Below are 26,850 nucleotides of genomic sequence, written 5' to 3'. Positions count from 1 at the left end.
CCACCCTGACCGGTTCTGAAAGTAAGATAGGACTAAGCATTGGCTGAGCAGAAAGTGTGGTACAGGGCAGCTGCATCATCTCTCCCTAAATCTTAGTCCTACTCTCCAGCCCCCTTCCTCTCTGCACGAGCTCCCACATGTCTACTTGAAAAGCAATGGTCACCCAGTCTGGGGACAGCAGTAGCACCAGGAGCCTCAGATAACGGGTTCCTGAGCCGTAACTGCGAGCAGCTATGAGGGGAAGAGAGAGTCTTTGTCAGTAGCTTGTGCACAAACCACCAGCTGAAATGTATTCACACAAAGCGTTTGTCAAACAAGTCGGAATAACAAATGCATATGTAAAAAAAGCAAAGAATTCATTAACAGAAAAGAAGGCTAAATTAGCCGAATAAATAATTCACCACAAATTTCTCAGTTCTGTTTCGTACCAAACATTTACGTTAACCTTCTAATTCTTCAACTTGCTGAAGCTCTGGGAGGATTAAAGCCAACTGAAATCTGTGGCTATTAAGGGAAGTAGTAGTCCAAACCCTATCTCTATGGAAAGACTCACAGCTAAGTCTTATATAATTGTGGGTTTTCACCATTCATACCCCAATTCAGGAAACCACTTCAGCACATGCTTAAGTGAAGAGCATGTTTATCTATTTTTTTCTCTTCTGGTGGCTCTGTGAAGAGTTGTAGCTGTTGCTTAGGCAGATATTCTTAAGAAGGGACTGACCTTGTGTTTCAGGATAACTGGAAATGTCACAAAATTTTGGCAGAGTTTTTCAAATGACAAAAACCTCACAAATTGAGGGCACAGTATCACTTTACCAGAGTCTTAAATAACAAAATATTAAAGTCTTTGGTGCTTGGGGACACCGTGCACAGCCAGCAGCCTCCTTAAAAGTTCCCTCGCAAAGAGGTTTGTTTAGCTGATGGCTGCGTGAAAACCACAGGTTAACAAAACGTTTCTGTGCTGGTGCTGCCCAGTGGAGCTCCTCAGCAAATGCACAAATGTTAGCAAATCTGCCTCGGTTCTCATGCCCTGTGCCTTTTCCCTCTTCATAGGCCTCCGTGTTTCACTAAGACCAGTGCATTGGCTAAGCAATGGTATTTCTAATCATTCGGGTCAATACTGCTGTATTGCCATTGCGACATTGATTAAACAGTTAAAATCCAGCATTACGAAACCGATGAGAATACAGTGCTTTGAAGTTACAGCTCACTACTGCTTCCAGTCACTTCCACAGAAAGCACTAAAAAGTACAATCAATGAATTGGGATTTCATCAGCAAGATTTAACCTCAGTCATCGTCTGTAGCAGCGCTGAGGTTTTAAAGACCACGTCGTGACCCCTCATTACAGCTTGGATACAGTGGCCTTGGCTGAAACAGCGGTCTCTGGTCAGGGATTTGTTTATCATCAGAGATGATTTTGGTTTTGCCATTACTGAATTCCCAGTGTGTATGTATCTTCTCTTTGTCTCTGCCATTCAGAACAGTCTCCATTTCTTGTTAATTTATAAACAGTGCAATGAAATCAAATGAGACTCCCGTAGGGCTTTCTTTTTATTGTAAACATGGTAATGCTCAGTGAAAACACTGAGGTATTTCAGCTACTAAACCCAGCAGGAAGAATAATAGTTTTGGGGAGGTGGTGGCAAGTCAAATATAGCATTTGTTTAAAGTAGCATCTAAAATACTTAGTTATTTTGTAAGCATCTGACATATTGTTTTTCCCCCCAAGAAGGATTTTCTGGCCATATCAAGATGGAAATCGCAGGTAAGCCTCTCTGTACACAATATAGACTAAATGTATGTGTTCCCCATTTTGGGGGAAAAAACCTCACCCAAACAGATAGTAGTTGAGACCTTGTTTCGCCTTTTGGACATGTGAAAGATTATGCTAAGCGTCTCTTTCAGGTGCTTCAAATAAAACAATGGGATAAAAATGTGCTTAGACACCCTGCAATGTTCTGCTCTGTCCCATCATCAGATGGAACAGCAAATTCACTTTTTTAAAAAATAAAAAGAAAGCTTTTTAAAGTATCTTCTGCTGGTTGAACTGAGTGACTGCTTCTTGTTTAAAAAAGGCTAAAAAATAAGAATTAATTACACCGAATACATAAATTCCGATAGAAATCTTTTCTGTTTCTAGACATGGGACATTGCTCTTTATTATTTTTATGGTGTTGCAGAACTACTGAGGTTATAACATACATTAAAAGTAGGCGCCAAGCTTTCTTAAATTAAAGGGTTGGCTATGCCCATGCCTCGCCTGTGATGAGCCAGTATCAATCGCTGTGTGTACCCAGCGCCTGTACACCTGAGAGGTTACAGTGGATGTCTCTCTCCTCACTCCATGAAGCAGAAGCACATTTTTTTGTAAAGTAGAGCAATGTGGCAGCAACACAATTGTTCTGCTGGGTGAATCCTTACACAAAGTGAGATGGAGAGAACTGATAGACTATATTTAAAGTCTATAAAAAGTTAACAGCCTCTTCTCAATAATTATGTATCTATAAAAAAATAAAGATGATACGGGGCCAAAACTTAATGGCATTTATGTTAATGTGATACTGAACACTCACAGGCTGTAGATATCTGGAAAAGTGGGTCACATATAGCTTAGAAGCTTTGCGTTGTATATTCTGTTCAGCATGTGTCTGTTCAAATAAGTTTTTTGTGTGTAAAGTGAGCAAGTCACCTCTAGTATTGCACTGCTGCTGTGCATGCTGCCTGTGTTTCTGTGAAATCGAGGGACTGAAAACCTCCCGTTTGTTGCTGGCTGGTACCCATCTTTTTTAATATTCAAGTGAGGGCGAATCTCCTGGTTCCATGTCCTTGTATTTGCCTTTGTTCACATAAAGTTCCATTGCCTACCCAGGATGGGAGCAAATGGAAGTGAGGACTTAATTCCAGCTGATACCAGTTCACTGTGGCTTTATACTGGTTTCACAGCAGGCTGGTTTCCCTGGGCTGCCCCGCCTTGCCATTACTGTGAGTGAGAACCTCCATGTCTGAGTGATTAAAGGAGCCCCAAAAGTAATCTCTGCAGAGATTGGAGTGAAGGAGCTTTGTGGGATGACAGGAAAATATGAAGACCTTTGGGAATCCAGAGAAATACGTTCCCCCCTATTTTTTTTAACAGGAAACTCTGGTCCTCATTTCCTTGTTGCTTTTATGAAAAATTCAAAGTTATATCAGGCATTAAAATGACAAATTGGCTGATTTTGTCTGTTGTTATAAATATGGAGCACTATTTGCTTGTCAGGCAGCTTCATAATTAGCAGCGGTCTATGTGGTATCAAGGCAAGAGATCATCAGATCAAGTTTCATGTTTATCCCACAGCCAGCATCTTCCCTATTGCTAATGAAAGTGTCTCCCAGGGACTGGCATATCTGAGCCTGGCAGCTATGTAACATCACTCTTTGAGCTTCACTTCCATCCCAACCCTCATTCTCATTTGGTTTTTGATCACATCCCATATTTATAAATGTATGCTGTTATCAAATATGTTTTCAATAGTGCTTTTTAAGGCAAAACAAAACAATGTTTTCTAGTAATTTTTGTTGCAGGTAAGCATAAGTGTATGTATGTGGGGTGTGTGTTTATACTATCCTGGAGCATGGTCAGCTTTGTTATTTTTTATGGGTAGGGCATGTGTGTTCATGAAGGCATAAAAGGCCATCGGGTTCCTAGTAGTTCACAGTTTGCCCCCTGCTTCTTCCCAAAGATGAAAGATTTTAGTTGGGGAAACTGAAATGTCTCTAAAAAGTCATGATTTAATGAGGAAAAGAATTGCAAATAATGCAAAGATGGAAATGAGAATCCTTAAGAGATTCCATGCTTTCATTTGCTAAAATACTCTCTGTAGAAAATCTCCTCATCTTACCTTTTCCCAGTCCAGCCTTCATTCTGTTGTTCTGACTATTTCTGTATAACGCAAAGAAGCTGATGGTCTGGTATAAGCAATAAGATCACAGGACTTTTGACACTGAGTATTGGATCAGTTGTCATGTCATGACATACATATTCATAACCTAGCTGGCCTTGTAGTCGATTTATGCATAAGGGACTGATAAGAAAAAAATTGATTTATGATGATCTCAAAAACATGGTCTCCCAAGATGTATTCTGCAGCTTTGAGACCTACAGTTTAGGCTCTATTAATTTTACAGTGCTGTCTGGAATTATCCATCTGTTTAAAGGTTAACTGTCTTTACACTTTTGAAATGGGTAGTTCTGTTTTGGTTCTTGCTTTGTTCATGCCACTGATTTATAAATTATTAAATCTATCACCGCACAAAAAGACTGAAATTGGTTGCCAGATTACAACATCTACTTATTTCAAACTTTCTTTAGCAACTTTTTGATATTATCTTAAATACTCCCTGTTAAGTGCTGGGAGGAGGGGAAATGTTGAACCCAATGGCATGTGTTGTACAATTCAATGAACTTTCTGCAAGAAAACACCATTATTATTACACAAATGTTGCCACGTGCCCAGAGGAGCACATGAGACAGCCTTCAACACAGCACCGTACCAGACAAAAATTAGCATTTGGTCGCACAGTGAGAGAGCTGGTAGAGTCTCCTAATTGAGAAGGAGCTACAGACAAGACCCATAGAACTTGATCTTTTCTTTTTTGACTAAAGCAGTCAAGCTATAAAGTTTTTTTCCTTTTAGTAGTGTTGCTTGAGTGGGTAGGGCCATGGCCCTGCTTTGCCCCTTTCCTGTCAGGGCAACTGAGTTGTTTGTGCTTGTTTGGAAACTTGTCGTTGGAAGGGAACTGGAAAGAATTGGGGATGGAGCTGTGATGCCCATGGGGTGGCTCTGAGTCCATGTGCCTCCCAACAGGCACCCACCATCCCTTGCTTGAGAGTCCAACTGTTGTCTGGAGTGAAGAGAAGTGTGGAAAATGACTTGGAGGTCCATGGTTCTACTCACACAGCAATAGGTTTGTTGGCTTTATGGTGCTGGTTGACAATAATTAATCTATAGGTGATAAACACAAAGCTTTCCATCATCTTTTCCACAGAGCACCCTTCTGCCAGTGCTCTTCAGCAGCTGGGCAGTTGTTTTCACTTTTACCATGTGATCGTTTGAAAAGCCAATTTAAGTGCATACAGCTAGCAGGGAAGAGTGTCTGAATTTCTGCAGAATTTTCTTTTGTGTTGCACACAGATGCGTGGGTTTCTGTACTGCAGCTTCTTGTTGTCAATGCTATCTGAGCTTGTTGATCCATTGCAATAGGTACCTATCACAGTCTTGGTAACTGTTGGGCAGTGACAGTTTTATTGAAGTTATAATGTCTTGTCTTGTGTCTGTGTATATTGGTTTGTCCAAAGTCTTGCAGACAAATCAGAAATTTTTCTACAGAGCTAAGCTTTAAAAAAATCCCAATATTAGTTTTAAAAGTTGATTTTGGACTCTTAATTAACTTTGGCTGCAGCGTACAAGCTTCAGCAGAAACTTCCTTTCTCATAGCACAGGAGACCTGTCCTTACTTTCCCTGCTGCTTTTGGACAGATACTAACCCAGGAGAGCCATTTTCCTTGTCTTTCTTGCTGGATCAGCAAAAGCAGAAATATTGCCTGTGCAGTATCTCTTGTATATAGAACGAGTAGCTCAGCTCTAGCATAGTTCTGTGAGAAGACTATTTCACAGAAAGAATGTTACTTGCAGTATTATTCCATCCCACAGCTTGAGAAACTCTGCATGAACATTCATCATCTGATGATAGCCAGCCATGGGTGAAGAAGTTTGTTACATAGACTGATAAATGTTGAGCTACTACTGTTTCCAGAAAGTCATATTCAGAGGTTCATACACTTACTATTCGGATACTTGGCATTTGCATGTGTAAAACTGGAGAAATTCCCAAGAGCATACTGAATAAATACCTTATGATCTGGTCCATTAACTTCACTGGAGAGGTCAGCTCTAGAACTATTAGAAAATAGCATTTTGCCCATATATAATCTGTTTTTCTTTCATTTAAAACTGAAAATGGACAGGCTTTTTCCAAAGATATTCAATTGTTAAACTAAATGATTTTAGTTTGTGTTGGAAATTGAAGTTCTCAGGTTTGAAGTTCTTGCATTTACAATGTAAAGTTGAAAATTTCTACATAAAAAGACACTTTATGTGAAATAAATTATTTAAATGAACTCCTAATTTTCCAGTGAAAGCCCAATTATGTTGGAAAATTTTTAACCATTTTCTCAAGAGTAGAATCCTCAAGAGAAATGAAATATAGCTGGTATATTCTCACAGAATCATAAAACCCCTCCAAAGTTAGAGGACGCCTCAAGAGTTCATCTAATTTACTTCTCATAGCATGCAATGCTACAGACAGAAAAAAAGATAATTATTTAAATGATCGTAATGAAGAGTTTAAATTATTATTATCAATGTATTTTAAACAAGCGCTGATTTCCAAACCACTGGCAAATAATTGTTTCAGTGTAACTTCTAAGGTATGACTTTTACCTGAACCAGCCGTGTGATTTATTTTGAATTGATATTTCTTTTATGTAGTGCTCAGGGAGTCCAGCTAGGAACAGGGTCCTGTTGTGCTGAAGGATGCATGGATACAGAATTTAGCGAGAAGCCCCATGCTGAAGGGCATGTCGTCTGAAGAAACCCATCTCAAAAGTCTTCCTTAATATCATACTTCTTCCTAGAAGATTTCCAATACACTCTTACATATGTTTTTGCCAGTAAATAACGTGTTCTTCTTGAAAGGGGGCAACATTTGTGATTTCAGTTTTACCAAAGATTGCACAATATGGGTTGGGCTTGTCAATGGATAACATCCATAAATGTAAAATGTCAGTCTACAAATTACCAATCCCTTCCTGAAGTGCTATGGTCTGTGAGCAGGCAGAGTTTTGCTTTTTAAGCAAGAGGCGAGTAAGTGAGACGCTGTTGTAGGAGATAATTATGAAAAACAAACCTCATGGCTCTGATTGCAGGAACTGTTGTGATAAATACAGGTAAAAATTGCGAGTCTGAAAATAAAGATGCATTTATTCAACAGCGTTCTGTGGCCGCGATGTAATTGAAAAGGATGCTGAGATCTCATTACTGCTGAAAAGGTCTCCTCACTATGCGGAAATGTGGACATAAAGCAATAGGGGAGAGCTGAACATTAAAAACATTGACCTGCTTCCTTTGGCTCTTGATTAGTCTGGGGATGAGGAAGATCTGCACACCCATCTGGCAATCTCTTGTAAATATTGACTTCTAGGGAGCAATGCCATCCCGCCAGCTCACAGCGGTGCCTTCCTTTGTTACTGCCAGATTGTGGCATTTCAGATAATGGCTGCCCTGCACATGCAAAGTTTCATCATTCCTTTAAAGAGCTCCGGATACTTTAGGCACAGCTGATTTGCCTAAACCAAGGTATCTGCGGCCAACTGAGACACCTTCGGCATGCCGCCAGTCCCTCAGCTGCCCGATCTGGTATTGTCTGGGTCTCCCATAGGTCCCTCGTCATATCTCCCAGTTACCATGTGGGTGCTTCGGGCATTTCTAACTGCAGGAGCTACTTATGTCTGGGCATTGAAAAGGTGCCCTTTGTGTCTCTGTGTCTGAGAACACAGCTGCCATGCAATGGTAGAGCCCTAGGCAGTCAGCAACCAGCCTGACTTTGGCACGTGAGCACCCCAAGAAACTTAGAAGCGTCGCGGTTAAGCTTGTTGCAGTATCGTCTTGGTGGAAGTACCCCAAAAAACTAAAGGAATTCAGGGCAAATGATGACGGACTCCATGCCACCGGGAAATACTTGGGGCTCTCCTTTAATGGTGTTGGAAGCTGCAGTGTTCTGCAGAACAAGATTTGTTCCTTCAGAAATGAACCTGTCCTTAGCTGGTCCCACTGAAAGAGCAGAAATCTGATAACAGAAGCTACAGGAAAATAAACCATCAGCTTCCCTAGCAGGGAAAGCAGCGCTGCGAGAAGAGCTGGAAGATTGCAGGAGACAGGGAGGAAGAGATGGGTGCACGTACAGCGAAGTCCAAGGCCTTGCCTGCCATTCCCATGGTCCTTGCAAAGGTCTATTGAGCTCTCAGACCACCCCCCTACTGTGAAAAGTGCAGAGTTAAAGCACGTGGCCCCGAGTGCACCTTTTGAAGTTTGCAAGCAAGGTGGAAATTAGGAAACAATAACCACTGTCAGACCAGACCGGCTGCTTATGGGCAGAGGGGGGCTGCGGAGAGAGAGGGACACTTTTGGCTCTAATGCCAAGAAACACACCAAAGCTATTTGTCCTGCGTCCGGGCTCCAGAAAGTGCTTCTGAAGGAGCAAGGAGGACAGGCTGCGCTTGCGGTGTGGTTCTCACAGGACTGCTGTAGAACTGCCCCTGAGGATGGCTGGCTGGAAAAGAAATCGTGACTGAGCGCATGGCATTAGCCTTGAAATTGTTCCTTATGACTTGTATCCTTTCCTGCTTTCAGATAATGCCTGTAAAACACGGCGCGCTAATAACAATTTCATTTGTCTGCGGAGTGCTCGGAATTACGGCCGCGAGCGTCAGCAAACAGTGCCGGTCCCCACGAGCCGTATCCCCTCTGCCTCAGCTGCCTGCCTTCAGCTTTACTTACTGTTACTTCATTTGCCCGCCTGCGGAGGGACCTGGGGAGTGGCAAGTCACCTGAAGCGCTCGCTGCTGTCCCGAATTCGGACGCGCGGCAGCGGTGATGGCACCAGTTATCCGGCGCCAGTAGGCAGCCTGAGCATGGCCCCCAGCGCTTGCGACGCCAACCTGCCCGCTGCTTCTGCTCCCTCTGCTCTCGAGGTGCCTGCGCAGCATCTCGAGTCCAGGTACACGTAGGCAGCACTTCGATATTAGTCGGGAATAAACAGGCACAGGCTCGACTGAAGCCTTATTCTATCACTCTTTCGGTTACTTTATACAAATCTCTTACTAGCCGATGTGGTAAGGCTGATGGTGAAAATAAGTTTGACTTTGGGAAAAAAGGCATTAGGAGGAAATGGAGAAAACATGGAATTTTACCACTGAAGCAGCCGGCAGCTGACTTGTTATGCTACCATTTGCTAACGATAGTGCTAGGGATAGTGACCCGCCTGAGGATATTTTTCCAATCCTTCCACCTTTCCCCCGCTCCTGCTCCCTCTCTCTGTTCAAAAGGATGTTTTCTCGCTGGATGCTAGTGCAAAACCTCTCTAGCAATCCTCAGAACTTGCTGGGCATGTTTTTTGTTAAGTGCCAGGTGGTGAAATAAAAAAAGACAAGCGCACAGAGACTTTTTGTTACTGTGATTAATTTTCATGTTCTTACAACTCCTGATCCTGGCTGCATCCCGGTGTGGAAGATTCAGCATTTAAATAGCGTTCACAGGTTACTATTGATCAGGGGGGTTGGGGGGAAGTGCATTTATTCCTCCTGGATTACTCCTTCTCCTGCTTTGTAATTATTTGTTTCCACTTGTAGTGGATTTTGTTATTTAGTGTTTAAAACTAGTTTAATTAATCTCTTCTGTTGTTGTTGTTTTGAAAATGTGACAGACACTCATGAGATAGATAATGGATTGATAAAGAACACTTGAGGGGACCCTGGAGTGCTCATCATTTGCTAGGTAGGGTATGTTAAACATAATACTGGTAAGATCAAGCCCTCCAGGACAAAAAATGAAAGAGGCATTTAATTGGAACACTTAGCAATCACAAAACCAAGACAGAGGTTAAATTGTTTTGAGCAAGAGAAATTAATACATTAAAGGTTACATTTCCAACTGTGAGGCTGCAGAGCCAGGCTCTTATGCAGTGTCAGAATTACATAAGGCAGAAGAAATGGCTCTGAAATGATTGTGGAATCATTAACAAAAGCCAAGGCAGAGTAAGACATTTCCCAGCAGGAGGGTGTGAAGAAGAATAAAGACATGGAGAGAGCTCATTAAGAATGAATTGCAGACCATAAACATTTGAAACCACTAAGTGTGGAGTTCTATCTGTTATCTAATGACTCAGAAATTATAAAACTAGCAATGACTTTCAGAAAAGGAGTTGACTTTGCAGGAGGTTGTTTGCCATTATGAAAAAAAGGTAATTTTTTTTTCTAGTTGGGGGAAAAAAATAAAAATCCTTCATCTTTGTAAATCAGCACAATTTAAGCAACTTCAGCTATACCCCAGAGAGATTTCCTTCTGTATAATTACACATTGTCTCAGATTTAGTAACAAGGATGTTGAAATGGAGGAACTGCATAGAGGATGAAGGAAGAGACAAGAGGTTCATTTCTTACCGTCTGACTGCAAATGATTAACCTCTTCATCTTTGAAAAGATCTAGCAAGTGCTGAGATCTCCCTAATTAGTGGGAATTTCATTTTCTTCATTTTGATTAAGGTCTAGACCAGTCTTTGCCTGATAAACAAATGATAGTCAAAGAAACAAGGGTGAATTAAATGCACTGACCAAAATCTGTTTGGTTTATTTGGTGCAGCCTCAGCAGATCTACACAGAGCCCAGAAGAAGGCAGATTTATCTGGCACAAGAAGATTATTTTTCAGGAAAGATACGTATGACACAACCATTGCACGAAGCTACCAGGACATTCGTCCACTCTCCCCAGATGGTGCAGTGTTTTCCTATGTATTGAATTTATACCGCAGAGTTTTCCAAACTAAGCATCCTATGGGATGAGTTGAGGGAGGAATAGGATGAGGGGCAAACAAGCAGGTTTAAAGAGTGCCATGAAAGAAATCCCCAGAGGTAAAAGTAGTTAGAGGTTTGGGGAGCAGAACGGTAGGGAAAATGGCCATTACAGATTGCTAACAGGTTACAGAAAAGTTACAGAGGCAGATCAGTGTGGTCTATCCTAAATTCATTTGGTTTTCAATTTTTCTGCTGATATGAAAATCTTTCATCATGCAATAAATTTTCCTGAGTTAAACAAAACATTTCATTATCATTATCTTCAACTTTAATCATTCTCTGTTTAAGATTTGGTCCACTCTGAAAGAAAAGGTACCTTCAAGGGAAGCTTGTCATTCCTTAGCTGTTAAGATTCAAAACCATCAAAGTAAAATTTTAACAAATGAACCTTTTTTTAAAAAAAAAAAAGAAAAACCGGTGAGGAGCACACAATCATCCACACACTCATCAGAAATTCATGAGTGTTTTGGTTTACCTAAATTTGCATTTTTGAGGCAAATAAAACCGGCAACCCAAAGTGCCATCCCGCTCTGGTGTGAAAACGGAGGACCACAGGCTCTAGGAGGAGGCAGGCGGGGAAGATGGGACACTGTAGAAAGGTCAACAGCAGAATTAGCTTCCATACTGTAGGCACAAAAATTTCTCATTTGTGATGGATGCAGAGATAGCTAAATGCATGCAAGGTCCATTTAATGGATCCGGTTTATAAAATTGGCTGCTACTTTCTGACCAGCATTTATTTTGACAGTTGAATGACTTACGGTTCCAATTAAAAGCAGCTAGATGTCTAACTCGGGGACTATGGCTATAGAAAATAGCTCGCCTATGCACGGTTTCCATTTGGGCTTGTATTTAAAAAGTGCACACGTCTGAACTGGAGTAGGAGCTACGAGTAATTCAGGCCAGCTGAATTTACCCGCTCGCCGGTTGGGCAAGCTGGGCTTTGCTCCCTCCTCCGAGAGGGGAGCTGACCCGCCGCTGCCTGCACCCGCAACTGGGAATGGGCTGGAAGCTGGAGGTGACATTGAGGCGTCAATCACAGCCCTCTCGCGTCTCGGCCAGAACGGGAAATACCCTGTCTGCAGCAAGGACCTGGCACCGGGATTTTGCTGCCGGAGAGAGCGCTCCCCGTGCCATCCCGAAGCCACTCACGTGGTAAAATGTCAGTAAACATTTTTCTGCTCCTAATACTTTGCTCCCCTTGGCAAGTACATCTACCTGTGTCATTAGAGAGACAGCCCCTCTTGCAGTGACAGAGGGGGAAAGATAGAAGGCAGGGAGGAATTATATTACTTTAAAATAGAGGTAAGTGTTGTGGGATAAATTTGGTCCCTTCTGAAAGGAGCTCTCCTGTTGTTTCCAGGAGACGTGGCAAATTAAAATCAACTGTCCTGGAAATGACCGGGACATACTAGGGGAAGGTGTGCGAGTAAAATGGCAACAAAAGCATGCGTCCTTTCTGGCATTGTCCGTCAGCATGAACTAATCCTGTGGAAATATTCAAAAAGCTGTGTGTTGTAAGGATCTATGTTAAGATCACGAAGTTCGGCTTGTCATTCAGACTTCAGAGGGGAGCTCGTTTGTGAACGGAGGAGGAAAAGGTCTGGAATTCATAAGAACAGGAGGGAGGAAAAAAAAAAAAAAGGACCCTGAAATTTCTTTAATAAATAACCAGGATTGAACAGCTCCAGCAGGCAGACCAGAAGTGACAGTGAAATGTAACGTATCACTCAGGACACCATCAGGCATTTCCCTCCTGCTGCTGTTTGAGGATCTCTAGATGCTGCAGGAAGGGGTTTATTGTGGTGCAGATTTGCTGCAGAGTGTGCAGAGTACTGCAATAACAGAGATATTTCCAACGGTCTTCGCTGCAATACCATGTACTGTATGTACTTAGCTGAAATCAATGGGACATGTAAATGAGAATAGGCAGAATCCCTTCTACGGCGAGGAACAAAGCATCTGTGCTATCCTAAGCAAATAAAAGGATCAGCTCGTGCAGGATACACAAAGAGCTGTGACCGCACTGTACCGTGAGGGGTCTGTTGTGAAGTTGAATATGTGTAATTTCCTAGTGGTTTGGGCAGGGCAAGGGTAACTTAATACAAAGCAAGCGAGATCTTTGCACGCTTCTAGCAGTGAATATTAGGGAAAAGGCATAAAACAGAGGTTTGATGGAAACCTCTGTGATAGGAAAGCAAAATCTTTAATGGGAGGGGAGAAAAGAAAGGTTGCATATATATAACTACTGAATAAACAAATTATATGTCGAGTCTAAATGATTAATTGCCCTGAAGAAATATATGGAACAGGCCAAACTGGAGAGAAAAGAAAAAGCATATTTCAAGGACAAGACAAAACCAGACCCTAAAAGAACCATGGTTTTCAGAAATTCCCCCCTTGAAATAAATGTCCTTCTAAACACCCATATGCCCCTGACTAAACAAAATTCGAATAATAGAATAAAGCAAAAACCAGTGACTTAAGGGGGAGAGGAGGGTACGGAAGAGGGAAGGAGGGAAGAAATACACCAGATAAAGAGAAAATATACAGTGTAATATTTCATCTGCTGATATACCACAGTGAAACATAAACTAATCCTCATTCATATGGGAATATTCACTCAGAATTTACTTGTGGCTTTGGTACTTTTTCTTGACTGGTTAGATTCCAGGTCTTCTGGAAGACCTGGAAAATTTGAAAACACAAATGTAGATAAGAATTAAGTGTATCAATTCACTGCTGAGTTGCCAGTTCCTCCCTCTCCCATAAAAAAAATCCCACACCTTGCACACTGCATACCTTTGTGCATGTATATAATAAAATAAATATGTTTAATGTAGTCTTACAGCTAGGGGTCATATGGATATACTTATATACATTCGCACACAATACCCGTCGCTCAGTTAAGTACAAGGGAAAAAAAAAAAAGATTTTCTTTGAAGACCAAAAGTCAGACCCAAGGTAACAAAAGTAAAGCGTAATTTACCCTGTAGTTAAAAACCAAAGGAGTCTTTTTACTAGGGGGCTGCTGGTTCTATTCATGCCATTCCAGAAGAATATAAAAGAGACGCTTTGGGATTTTGAAGTAAAAATTCACAACAGTATGTCTTTACTTTTTTTTCCCCTTCAACCAAGACATCTTTTGCTGGAGTCCTTTATCTAGAGCTTTGTATACATATTTTTAATCCTATACAAAAATGATAGGATGTCAAGAAGGATCTATAATAACACCATTTTTTTTATTTCACTTCAAAGACTTGGCAATTTCTGATCCATGTGACATTCACACTCCTTCAGGGTCAAACAACATCTTGCAGCCTTCATAAAATGATTAAATATTTTAAACAGCTCCTGCTTATACCTCCATCGCCCCTCGAGACTGATACTGTTATCGTTTTTGTCAAAGCCAGTTTCCATCCGCATTTGTCATTCCTGCTTGCATTTATGAGTTATCAATCGCCACGTCAAAATGCAAAATAACTGATGTTCTCTGGGCGGGATTGGATGGTCTATCTGGGGCTTTTAATCAATGCTGATTTTTATTTTCCATACCCATACATAAATCTTTACCATTCTGGGCCACATATAATGCGTTTGTACAAAACGCAGTGACAGAAGCAGTAGTTATATTATCAAACATTATACCTCGGGGCTAACTGAGTATCAAGGGCTTTCAAAAGGGAACATTGGGAATTACTGTGCAGGAGAGATGACTGCAGGAGAGAATATAAGGGATTGGTTGTTGCCATTTATAAATCAACATCATGCAAGCTAATCCTTCTCACTTAAATGCAGCCCAAATACTTTTCCTGATACTCTGAAACTCAGCCCTATCTATTTTTTTTAAAGCTTGCATAATGCACACGAACAATGGTTATATGCATTTTCTTATTTCTTGAACTTTTCCCTAGGGATGTATATAGAAACTGTGCTGCCGTGTTGGTTTTTTTCTCCCCAAGGCCTACAAGCCAGTAAATATCCTCTTTTTAATCATACCTGAATTATTAGAACTCTTTCCACCCCCGTGTTTTTTTTGCCTGAGCCACTATAATAAAAGGGAATGTGTTTCATTCATTAAAAAGGGTATATCTGCCTCGTTTGTTCAATGAAGACTGCAGCCAGCTATAGAAACAGCTCATAGCCCATGCCAAGCAGGCTCCAAGGGCCAGGTCAGGGATAGTTTGGAGTCAGGATTGCAGAGGACCCGAGTGCTGGGCTCCCTGGGAACACCGGGCACCATTGCAAGAAAGCAAAGGTGAGGGGAAATCTCCCACCTCCTTTGTAGGGACCTCTGCGTGTGCTGCGTGATGCAGGTCCAGTTACCACACTCCTTGCCAACTGGGAGTCCCTACTAGCTGGAAAAATGTCCGAATTGCTAAGAATGGCTGTCATTATTTTTACCGGTGTTGAATGAAACTGCTTAGGACTCCCCCAAGCGAGGCAGGCTTTCAGGCTCAAGGAAAGTTGGAAGGTGTAATTGTGCCTGTGAAGTTCTTCCTTCCTGCTTTCAGTGCTGGGAGGGCTGAACTGAAGTCTTGATAAGATCTGCAAGATAAGGGGCTGTAAGTGGTGAGCAGCCTCTTTTCCTTTTCTTTTGTAACTAAGCTTTCTGCCACAGGACCAAAACCTTTTTATCAAGTTTTCAGCAAAACATTTTTCTGAATAATCCACTTCTATTAAGTGATTTCCCCTATTGTGTACACAGGCTTAGAAAAAAACTGTTTATAAGCCTTTTTTACTGAACTGCTAAAGGACATTCACTCTGGGTATCTCCTGAAGGAAGGTTACCAAAATTCTCTCCATTACAGGCTAATATGTTTTATTCCTCATTAACTAGGACAAACAGGAGAGTCTTTGAATTGCAGCGCTACTATCTCAGAGGTCACCTTATTTTATGTTTGTGACAAACTACAGTGTTTGCACTACGGTGAAGTAACCTTGATCATCCATTCCTGCTCTGTGTCAGGGTCAAAGTGGCAAGTGTAATGCAAAAATTAGGTTAAGGTGACTAGAAGAGAGGTCTCTGACAACCCTTTGGGAGCCCAGTGTTACCAACCACCCTTTTCCAATATCTGTGAAACTTTTCCAGGAAAAAAAAAAAAAAAACCAACAGACAGTACTGTAGTGTATTGAAGCATAAGAAGCACCAAAGTAAGACCATGGTTCAAAGTTTATTCTGTTAATCTTTCTGAATATCTATGCCAAACCCAAGAAGTACCCAGCTGCAAAGTGTTCCAATTGCTCTGATTCTGCTCTTCATGTATGGGTGAAATATTATTGACCTTACCCCGCCGCTGCCTTCAGTGCAGATGCACAGCTCACTTGGCCATGTCCAGAGGCCGTAGTTGAAGACCCCCAGTTGGGTTGGGAGAGCACTCCCGTCATCCCTTGGGAGTGCACTCCTGTCATCCCTTGGGAATCACGCTGGAAATGCTAAACTGGAAAGGCAGCAGCAGCCAAAACCCTTGTATTTGCGAAGCGGTCTGTAGTCACAAACATCTGTCCGAGTGTTTGGAGAGAAGAAAGCTTAAATGAAGACTAAAACGTGGTTTGAGGACTAATAGCTTATATAGCTATGTGTTGAACAAAAATGAATTACACATGGGTGTTTTAATTAAGAGAGGAGAGGCTATCTTTTCTGTGAGCTTCAAGAGGAATCTTTACTGGTACCATCCTTCAGCCTTAATGAATCCAACTCCCTCTGATAATGCTACAATAGCATTCACTGCCTTAGTCAAGTTTTAGACCCCTATACAACAAAGTATTAGAATGTTGGCTTGCCTGCCTTTGAGGATGAACAAATAGCCATCCCACAGCACCAATGCATTTTACACCTCACACCAGTCAGTTTGAAGCTGACTTCAGACATGGGAGTGCTTTTACTGGCTTAACTGAGGTGAGTTCGGTAAATATATGCTCAACCGCTTTTCCAAGGCAGGACCCACAGAGCTGCACACTGGCTAACAGTGTGGAAAGGCTCGTGTAAAACTGAGTGGGGTTCAGAGTGGAGGAAACAGCCTTGCTGATCTGTTGGTGTGCATAGGACAAGAGTTATGACAGCCTCTTGTCTTTATATCTGCTCTATACCGTAGTGTGCAGGTAGTTCTCGGTGTGAGGTCTAGGAGACCTGGAGCCCCAGCAGGCTTTCTGATGATGGCTGTTCTTGGGAAACCCTCTGGCTGGTGGGGCTGCAGCCCTTACAGGGTTTCCTGCAGCTGTGCTGGGTCGAGGTGCCCATCCAAGGCTGTTTGCCAGCCAAGAGCTAGGAGACCCTCTATTCCAGGTCGGGGCTTTTCCCTCCATCCTTCTTATTTATGACTTTGCACAGCAGCAACTCAGCTCTGCTAGATCACCACGAGTGTCACATTAGCAGAAATCTCTCTTTTTGCAGGTGGTAAGAGAGGAGGCATCCTGCCCATTGCGTGTCCGGTGGTGCATCTGAAACTACTCTACAGGTGAGGGTGAACCCAGGAGATTCTTCTTGCCCCAAGAAGGGGTGGGGAGGGCTTTGTTTTGGGCTGGTCTTAAGGTCTCGACTCAATGTCCACCTGTACCCATTATATGGCCCTCTTTGTGTCATCCATCCCGTGGTGGGTTGACTCTGGCTGAATGCCAGGTGCCCACCAAAGCTGTTCCCCTGTCCCCTTTTCAGCTGGACAGGGGAGAGAACAAATATAACAAACGGCTCATGGGACGAGATAAGGACAGGGAGAGATCACTCACCAATTACCGTCACAAGCAAAACAGACTCAACTTGGGGAAATTAGTTTAATTTATTACCAATCATATCGGAATAGGATAATGAGAAGTAAAACCAAATCTCAAAACACCTTCCCCCCACCCCTCCCTCCTTCCTGGCTCAACTCTGCTCCCAATTTTCTCTATCTCCTCCCTGCCAGCAGCATAGGAGGACAGGGAATGGGGGTTGGGGTCGGTTCCCCACACCTTGTCTCTGCTGCTCCTTCCTCCTCAGGGGGAGGACTCCTCACTCGTCCCCTGCTCCACCGGGGGTCCCTCCTATGGGAGACAATCCTCCATGAAATTCTCCAGCGTGAGTCCTTCCAACGGGCTGCTGTCCTTCAGGCATGCACTGCTCCAGCGTGGGCTTCCCACAGGGTCACAGCCTCCTTCGGACATCCACCTGCTCCAGCGTGGGGTCCTCCCCGGGCTGCAGGTGGAGATCTGCTCCACCGTGGACCTCCCTGGGCTGCAGGGGGACAGCCTGCCTCACCATGGGCTTCCCCACGGGCTGCAGGGGAATCTGGAGCATCTCCTCCCCCTCCTTCTTCACTGACCTGGGGGTCTGCAGGGCTGTTTCTCTTACATGTTCTCACTCCTCTCTCCGGCTGCAGTTTCTGTGCTGCTGCAACATTTTTTCCTTCTTAAATACGTTATCCCAGAGGCGCTACCACCATTGCTGACTTGGCCAGCGGCGGGTCCCTCTTGGAGCCGGCTGGCATTGGCTCTGTCGGACATGGGGGAATATTCTAGCAGCTTCTCACAGAAGCCACCCCTGTAGCCCCCTTGCTACCAAAACCTTGCCACGCAAACCCAATACACATCCTCTCTCCAGTTCTCTGTTCAGACAAAGAGCTTGAAAGGAAATTACCACACTCAGGACCCAAATCTAGTGCCTCAGTTTATTCAGAATAGGCCTTTGTGACTCATGTAGCCTTGCTGAAGTCAATGGGATAATTCGTATAGTACAAACTACTTGGTGTGAGTAAGAATATTGGAATTCAGCCTCTACTATTTTGCTTGGATTCCTGGTGATGATCTTGTATGCTTGTTTGACCTGAGTAGTCAGCCCTCATTTTAAATTCACGTTTGGACTCTCTGCAGATGTAGTTAAATTCTCTTGGTTCTCCCGTTTCTGCTGATGGTTGGGATCATCAATGTTTTGGATCTCATTCGGTTTGTAATGTATTTTATCTGGCAGCTGTATCTCCTGCACTCTTCTCTGGCTTGCCTAGATGAGTGGGTGGTTCTCTGACTCCTGGCATGCAGAATGATTTTTTTTTTTTAACTTCTCCTTTTGGCTTCCCATCCTCTATAGCGGAAGTCACATTAAATTTGCTTTAAATAGCTTCTCTCAGTTTTGGCCTTCAAAAAAGATGGATTGTTTTGAATAGTTTTAGTAATAAAGTGCATGTTCTTCCCCCCAGGATTCTGAGTAGCAAATTTCCATCTGTGTCGAAGACCAGTGATGCTGCTAGGCTTCTGGGACCCTTTGGAAAATACAAGCAAAGATCTCACTAATCACCTTTATATCTGTCTGTGGAACTTGCTTTTCAGTCACTAATCAGCAGATGTTACCTAATGCTTAGGTTTTGCTGTTTTCATAGTTAAAATTAGTGTCCAATGAAAAAATAATATGGTGCTTCTCCTCTATCTCTCCTTCTGCCAGATTCATCTGCAAGAAAATTAGTGGGAGCTATACCTCAGAGTTTTGCATGTGGAGTCAACTTTATTCTTGCATGTGCATGGTTCATGGGTGCTGAAGACATGAATGGTTAAATTAAAACCATTGTGTTTCGTTGTCACGGCTCAAATTAATTATGAACCTAAAAATTCCAGGATTTGTCAGTCCAACCATCTCAAGGAAAATATCCCAGCACTGAATTTGCATACAGGCTTCTACCAGGACAAAAATAAATTGACCTTCAGACATGTTCTGAGCTGTGTCAAGTCAGACTTTTTGTCCCCACCTTGGCCACTCCTAAAAGAATGAGGGTCAAAACTTCCAGGAAATCTTTTCAGAAGGAACTGAGATTTCATAAAAATATGCTTTGCTCATGCTTCTGACTTAAATAGTAATAAAGATGCTCTATCTTAGGTCTTTGAGGCAGAGGAAATTTGTAAGCAGAATGAGAGAGAGGTTTACTAGTTTAAACTGAAGTAAGAAATCTCATTGCTAGATTACCAGCAATTTGCAATTTTGCTAAAATGTGTAAAATGACAAGGTTTCTCTTTATCAAAGAAAATGATCCATCTTGGGTCATTTAGCAGTAGCTATAAATATAGGCATGCTATCAATATCTAATCTGAATTGCTGTTCTTGTCAGAGGACACAGTCCTTAAAGTGCTTAGTTTTCAGATCCCACTCCCTCCTTCAGTTTAACACCTGCGGTGTGCAAACGTCACTGATTTTAGGGTCCACGGTTTCAAGGCAAGCCCTCTCCCTCCACCCTGCACTCACCATCCTGCCCTCCTGGTAATACATGTTTGTAGATTAGCGCGAGGGACCTTGATTGTGTTTCACTGTCACTTCTGTGGGAAAGAAATGAAACATGGACCAGGGTCTCATTGCTCCAGATGTACCTTGCCCGAACTGCGCCATGTCCCCGCTGCTTTTGCACAGGCAGGGCTTTGCTGGTTGCAGGGTGTTTGACATTGTCAGGATCCTGAAGAAAATTACTAAACCTCACATGTCCTACCCATTTGGGAAGAAATAACAGGGTCTCCAGAGATTACCCTGTGGCCAGAATTATGATTCTGTATTCAGCCTTTTGGGGCTTTTCATCTCCATAGTGAGATAGAGGACAGTTAAAGAGCCTCAGCAGTCCAAGAAAGGGTCTCTGGATTCCCTCTGCTATGCGATTGAAAGAAGTGGTATGAATAAGCCACTGACTTTAGACTACATGAGTCTTAGTGGGATAGAGAAAGAGAAGACTGGTATTAACTTGGTTTTCTGAAGAGGTCTTGGCTCAGTTGCTTTAGTCATTTGCATTTAAAATATCATATACTTGCAAAGCCAGTGTAGTAACACAATCAGAAATATCTGCTGTACACCAGAATATGAAAGATATTTTCTGGATTGAGGGATGCAACTCTGAATTGAGGGGTAGATTTACTCTTGTCTTTCCTTTTAATTATTATGCAGTTTTCTCTTACAAATCACTCCTTTAACCTAAAAATAGCTTTATTTGCTATTAAAATAACAGACTTGTAAGTAGAAGGATTCAAATAAATTAAAAAACTATCATTTCACTGAGTTTAATCTGTATATGTAAGAATAGAGTTAAAGTGAAATTCAGGTCTGTGGCAAAAATTCCTCTCCATTTCAGTGGGGTCAGGACTGCACATTTAGATTCATATCCTCCGATGAGATGAAATGTCATAGCACCATTAATTTTTGTTGATCTAAAAAACCCATCATCATCTGATGTTCTGATCCTAAGCGTCTGAAGGCAAACTCGCATAAGGCTGGTCTGAGTGCAGGAGAATCATAACATGGGTGATCATTTTGAACACTCCTCTTTTGCAGGAGAAAGGGTTGCCAACATCACGTTCCTGGGCAGAATTTACTGCGGAAATATTGGCTACATGTAATATGTGACAATTACAGTTAATTTTACTTGAAAGTGTCAGAATCGGCACGTAGAAAGGCAGAAGGACCTTACCAAGATATACCAATGTTTAAGTGAAGAAATACGTTACTGTTAAAACCAAGGTCCAAACATCTTAAAACTTTAAATATGAAAAATGGAGAGTATAAAAAAGTAATATGGGAGAACTGCAGAGAGGAGGAAGGGACTGTGGAAGACAGAAGGTCTAAGGTAAGGTGAAGTAAGTCTGATAAATGTGGAAGTGTCAATAGCAAATAAACAGAAGATAGCCTTGTATGTCTATATATATGTATGTGTTGGGGGATATTAAAAAATCCAAATGCATGCAGAAGCATGGTAAATCCAATAACTTTTGGTCATATACTTTAAAACTCTGAATCTGAACTACATGCAGATACTGCTATAGACAACTGAGAGTCTGCCTACCAGGAAATACTGATGGCTCTGGCTCATGGTCCTAAGGGCGTCTCTTAACAGCATGTGGTCAACAAGAGAAAACCAGCAGTATCTGAACAATTTGTGCTCCTAGAGCTTTCATACCAAATATATACCTTTTTCTTCACCTGTGGAAAGGACATGACCAAGTCCAACCCAAGGTTTCTCCTCAACACAACCGATAGAAATCTTTTTTCTTCTGAAATGAAGGAAGAGGTAGTTATGACTTTTAACACTGTTGTAATTAGAGGAGTTTGGTGTCTCCATAAAGTAACATCACCTTCCACCTTTAGGTGTGTGTGGGGAAAACAGCCAACTGCACTTGGGCACCGGAGTGATAGGAAAAATGAGGCATTTTAAATAAAATAAAACCCCCTTGTTATGACAAGCGACTAAACCCCACAAATGAATGCAGAAGTCTGCTATTTAATGTAGTGTATGCTGATATTTAAGCAGGTCTATATCTGTCAAACAAGCCTCTTTTCTAAGACTGGCACAGACTGTTCTGCGTTTGGTTTCCAGAATCAGCAAATTACATTGGCAGAACAAAGCTGTCATATTTGGTGGTATTTTGTTACATCCATTATCTCACTTAAGTTTAGACATCTCTTAGCAAAATCAGATCCCACTTAAAGACTGCCTTATTTTGCAACATTAAACAAAATGACAGGCTGCTTAAAAAAAAAAAAAAAGTTCATTAGCAAGCAATGAGTTGGTGGAAAAACTGCACGGCTGCTTCAAATATGAAGAATGAAAGCATGAAATGCTGTAACCTTTCCACAGCAGGCCAAGAGCATACATCAGGACTGCATTTGACTAAACAAGGGTATTAAATGGCTTCAATAAACAGAATTAAATAGAATGAAAAAAATCAAGGATACTTTGGATTTGATTAAGGAGGTGTTACCTCAAGACCTGCTTGGAAGGGATGGTACCATGCACCACTTATGTCTCAATAGTGACATATATGGGGCAGTCATAAACAGTGATATTGGAAAGTCTTTGCCAGCCTGAAGACGGTAGGTATACAGCAAGACTGTATGCAGGGCAACCTGCCTTTGGAAAGGAAGGTTATGGCATGGTGTCTAGGTGTTTCTTTTTGGTTTTATTTTTCTGAGGCCTACTGAGGGTTAGTTTCTCTTGAAAAGTGAAATTTAGTTTTAATTGACTCTTCAGAAGAATAAAAAGACAGCTGCTATCCTGAGGTTAGAGGTTAGGGTAATGGTGGTAAGTTGCCACACTCTGGTTTATGTACGTATCAGAGTGATAGAGACTTTTCGTTTTCAAACAACTTCCCATTTTCTTGTCACCTTCTTGCTTTTTTCCTTGGAAGGATGGACATGTCCTGGTCTGGTGATGAGGGATAATGCACCCATCACAGAGGTGAAGTGATATCACAGGCTGCACAGTCATGACCCAAGAATAGCTTTTGAGCTGGGGGCAGAGCATCACTGATACCTTTCTTCTCAGTTGCACTGCAAACATCCAAGCTGTGATAAGCCAGTAGTCTGTAAAGCATGGTTGCATATGGGTACACTACAGAACAGTTGAGGAAATGTGGGATTTATCATGGGGGTAAAAGCCACACTGTGCACCGAGGGGAATGTACTACCAAATTAAGGTGGCCCTGCAAGACAAACAGTATCCCAAGCACCACCAAGGGCTTTTGCCAGGGCATAGCTACCTGCAGATACAGGCTTCCACAGCCACCTGACACCTACAGAAGCAGGGGTCTGAGCATAGAGAGGTTTTTTTGGTCACTTATTCAGCAGTTTTTAACCTCTCAAGGGAAGAAGCATTCTTTGAAAAATTACTGGATGCTCAAAAAAGGTTAATTTCAATGTTCTTTTATTCTCTGCACCTTAAATAGTACAAAGAGTTGCAGTGATATTATGGGCCTGTAATTACAGGGCTTGGGGGACAACCTGTCTTTTCTGGTGTTTTGAATTCACTTCTGCTGCAACAACACAGACGAGAAAAGAACTTGCTGGCCAACCCTATCATTTTAATGAAATTCACACTTCAGGGTGTGCTCTGAAGAAGTAAGACTCACAATTGCTTATGAGCATCATATGGCCCCCACTCTTGCCACAAGCACCCGTGCATGCACACACAGCTGCACACGCACTTTAAAGGTTACTGAGTTTATAAGCATATAGACAGTACCTGTCTACTGAGGTGAGCAGATAATCTAGAGCTGACTAAAAGAGTTAATAAAGATAATTCAAAGTTTCTGACTGAAGGCATTTACAAATGACGGTTAAAAACTATGTTTGGGTGTGTGCATGTTTATGCACACACATGTGTATTAAGGGGGGCAGGAGAGAGAAGTTGCTTTTTTCAGGAAGTGAATAATGTCATTGTTGATTTAATTAGCAAATTCTAGATGTGCTGACAAAGGAAATTTTCTTGGGAGATGCACTGTGTTGTGTCAGTGGTCTAAATGAATAGGCTGAGCTGAGTTCCTGGTAATAACAGATGAACAACACAACTCACCAAACCTCAAACAGTGCATAAATCAATTTGCTGGGAATTAACCACTCGCTTTAAAATTAGGGGTTACTTGACAGGGTTTCAGTGATTAGGTTGTCAGGGACCTGTATTTCTAGCTGGGATTTATCTTTCATTGATATAAGTACATCCCCTTACAGGCAACTGACTGAGTAGGGGTAGCAATCCAAAGCACCAGGCTAGTTAGGCAGCACGGTTTTATTCTTTGTAAGTCCTAGGCGGCATTTGGAGGTGGACAAAGGAGGGCAGAACAGGGACACTTATCAAAAAGAAAATGTGCTGGCTTTGTGAACTACTAATAATGCCCAGGATATTAGTAGGAGAACTGTGAATGAGGGGAAGCATTTCAGAATCCCTGCACATCACATGGCCCTTCTGTGTAATAAGGAGCTTAACAGTTTGTTAAATGAGATGCCGAAAAATGTTCAATTATACAGAGAAATTAATGAAAAGCAGTAAGCTACTTGGAGGTCACTTCATCTTGTGAAAGTTGAACATTCATGTAGTATACACAGTCAGGGCCACCATTTTTATGATTAAACTTATATTCCCATATACTTCAAACAATGGCAGATGGTAGACAGAGCAGTGAGATTAGGTACATATGGTAAAATGGGGGCAGGGAGGGAGGTATGGGACAGACAAAGCAAAGGATCATAGGCTCTGACGGTCAAATCAGAATGTAAAAGATCAATAAAATGTTCATAGAAATTGGCCCAGGAAATACCAGGGGTCATCTGTCAGGTCTATTTATTGCAGCATTCCTGCTTTATTTTACTTAGCCAGTGGGGAATGTCCATCCCCATCACTTTCCTTTTACTGGTGATCTCTTTCACTGCTCAGGTACGCTTATTTTCAGATGGATTTTCTGATGGTTTCCCAGACAGCTTTGCAGGGTGATTATCCAAGCAGTTGCAGCGGTGTATTCCAGTTAGCATGGTCTCCTTTCAGGCTGCTTCATGGCTTGAATCCTCCTTATGGCAATGGCTCCCAAGTCACCATTTCCTCTCCTTCACATCTCATCTCGGGAGGCCTTCCAAAAGAAATCATATACATACGTCCTGCATTCAGTTTCTAACGGAACCAGGAGTCTAAGCTCAGGAATAAAATCTTAGTTGCTGCAAAAGAAAAGCTGGCAAGCCCAAAGGCAGTTAATGCAAGGTCTTTCAAGGCAGTAGGTCGCCACTTGCTTACCATTACTGAAGATGTGGCTGACGGACACATGCCCTCTTTGGGGCTGCCCTGTCCATCTCATCATGGAGAAAAGTCTTTCTCTTCCTTAGTTTTCTCTTTCTTCTCTTGTCCTTCCTTTCGGTTCTTTGCCTTGCACAAACCAAACGTGAGTATTTCTGAGCATTTGGCTGTGCCTTAGTGTTCTCTCCTCTCCTCTGCCGCAGCTTCTCTAGTTTTGTCCATCCCTCCTCCGCAACTACTTTCTCATTTTCCCTATCCATAGCTTCGATCTCATTGTGATGCCTTTTTCATTCCCACCCCCTCCCCACGTGCTGTACGAGTCTCCGCTTTATTTAGCATTTCCTGCTGCTTCTCTTTGATCACCTTCAAGAACGCAATAATTACTTCTAGGTTTTCTGGGCCCTGGATGTTGTACATGCCTTGATCTCTAACTTCTGCCCTTTCATTTGCAGTAACTCATTCTTAGCTGAGTTGCAGGCGTTCGTTTGCAGTCACTAGTTTACCTTCATTTGAACTCGGAGTCCCAGAGCTCCCAGATCAAGCTGGCTACACAGGCAGCTTAGGCAAACCTAAAATCAGCCAGACACTCAGAAACACATCTCTGCTGTGTATTTAATCCTCCAAAATGCATGACTGTGCTCAGTGTTAGCCTTCATCGTGGTGACTCCTAGCTGGGTCCTGTGAAAAGCACGTAAAGCCCCAGCTGGAGTTTGAAATGTGTGTTCCTGTGGAAACCAAAGCCTATCCTGAAATTTCTCACTGATGTTCATCTGTAATTCTTCTGATAGCTTCTCTATAAATATATTTTCCTTTGCTGAGTAGGGAGAAATCTACCAGCAGCGTGAATGAAGTAGTGGTTACTACAATGAAAGTGGTAAAATCTCCTGCTGGTGAAGTCAGTTGGCACAATCAGGGTCATAAAATCACAACCTTTAAAATCATCCTGAGAATGGATACATTCTGTACTGCTTTCTGTCCTCGTTATGATCTCTGTCACAAGAACAAGTTATCCCTGAATCTCAGTGTCTTAGATGCTGTCTTCTCATTTTCATCAAATAATCCCTGTTCTTGTGACAAAAGATTGTAAGTAACAGGAACAAAAATGGCCCCAAATGAAGCCATTCTCATGACAAAGACTGTAATGAGAACAGAAAATGGCACAAAATCAATTCATTCTCATGACAACCTTAAGATTGTAATGAGGACAAGAAAAACAGTCTGAAATTTATCAATTCTTGTGACAACCCTGAGACAGTAATGAAAGCAGCAAATGGTATGAAATTGGTCCACTCTCGTGATAGACACTGAAACAAAACCAGAAAATAGCAACACGTTTATCCATCCTTTTGACAACCCTGCGAGTGGAACAAGAACAGAAAAGGTTAGGAAAATTAACCCATTCCTGTCACAAACAATCTGATAAGTGTAATAACCAATTGTCCTTTCCAAATGGCATAATTCAGCCATTTGAGCACTGGCTTCATACTAAACTGGAGGAGTAATTAAGTTTCAGAATATCTTTGCATGTAGCTCACATTTGGTTTAGGTATAAAGTAGCAGGAATGCACTGTAAATGAAGAAGGCATGCAAAGTGGGTCCACACCCACTGGTTGGAGAAGCTCTGCCTCGCCAGGGTGCCCATTGCCAATGCTGTTTTCACCAGCGCCTTTTTATTAATTTAATTTCTTTG

The sequence above is a fragment of the Buteo buteo genome, chromosome 3 (genome assembly GCF_964188355.1).
Source record: "Buteo buteo chromosome 3, bButBut1.hap1.1, whole genome shotgun sequence".
Taxonomy (NCBI): Eukaryota; Metazoa; Chordata; class Aves; order Accipitriformes; family Accipitridae; genus Buteo; species Buteo buteo.
Note: the sequence above shows the minus strand (reverse complement) of the source record.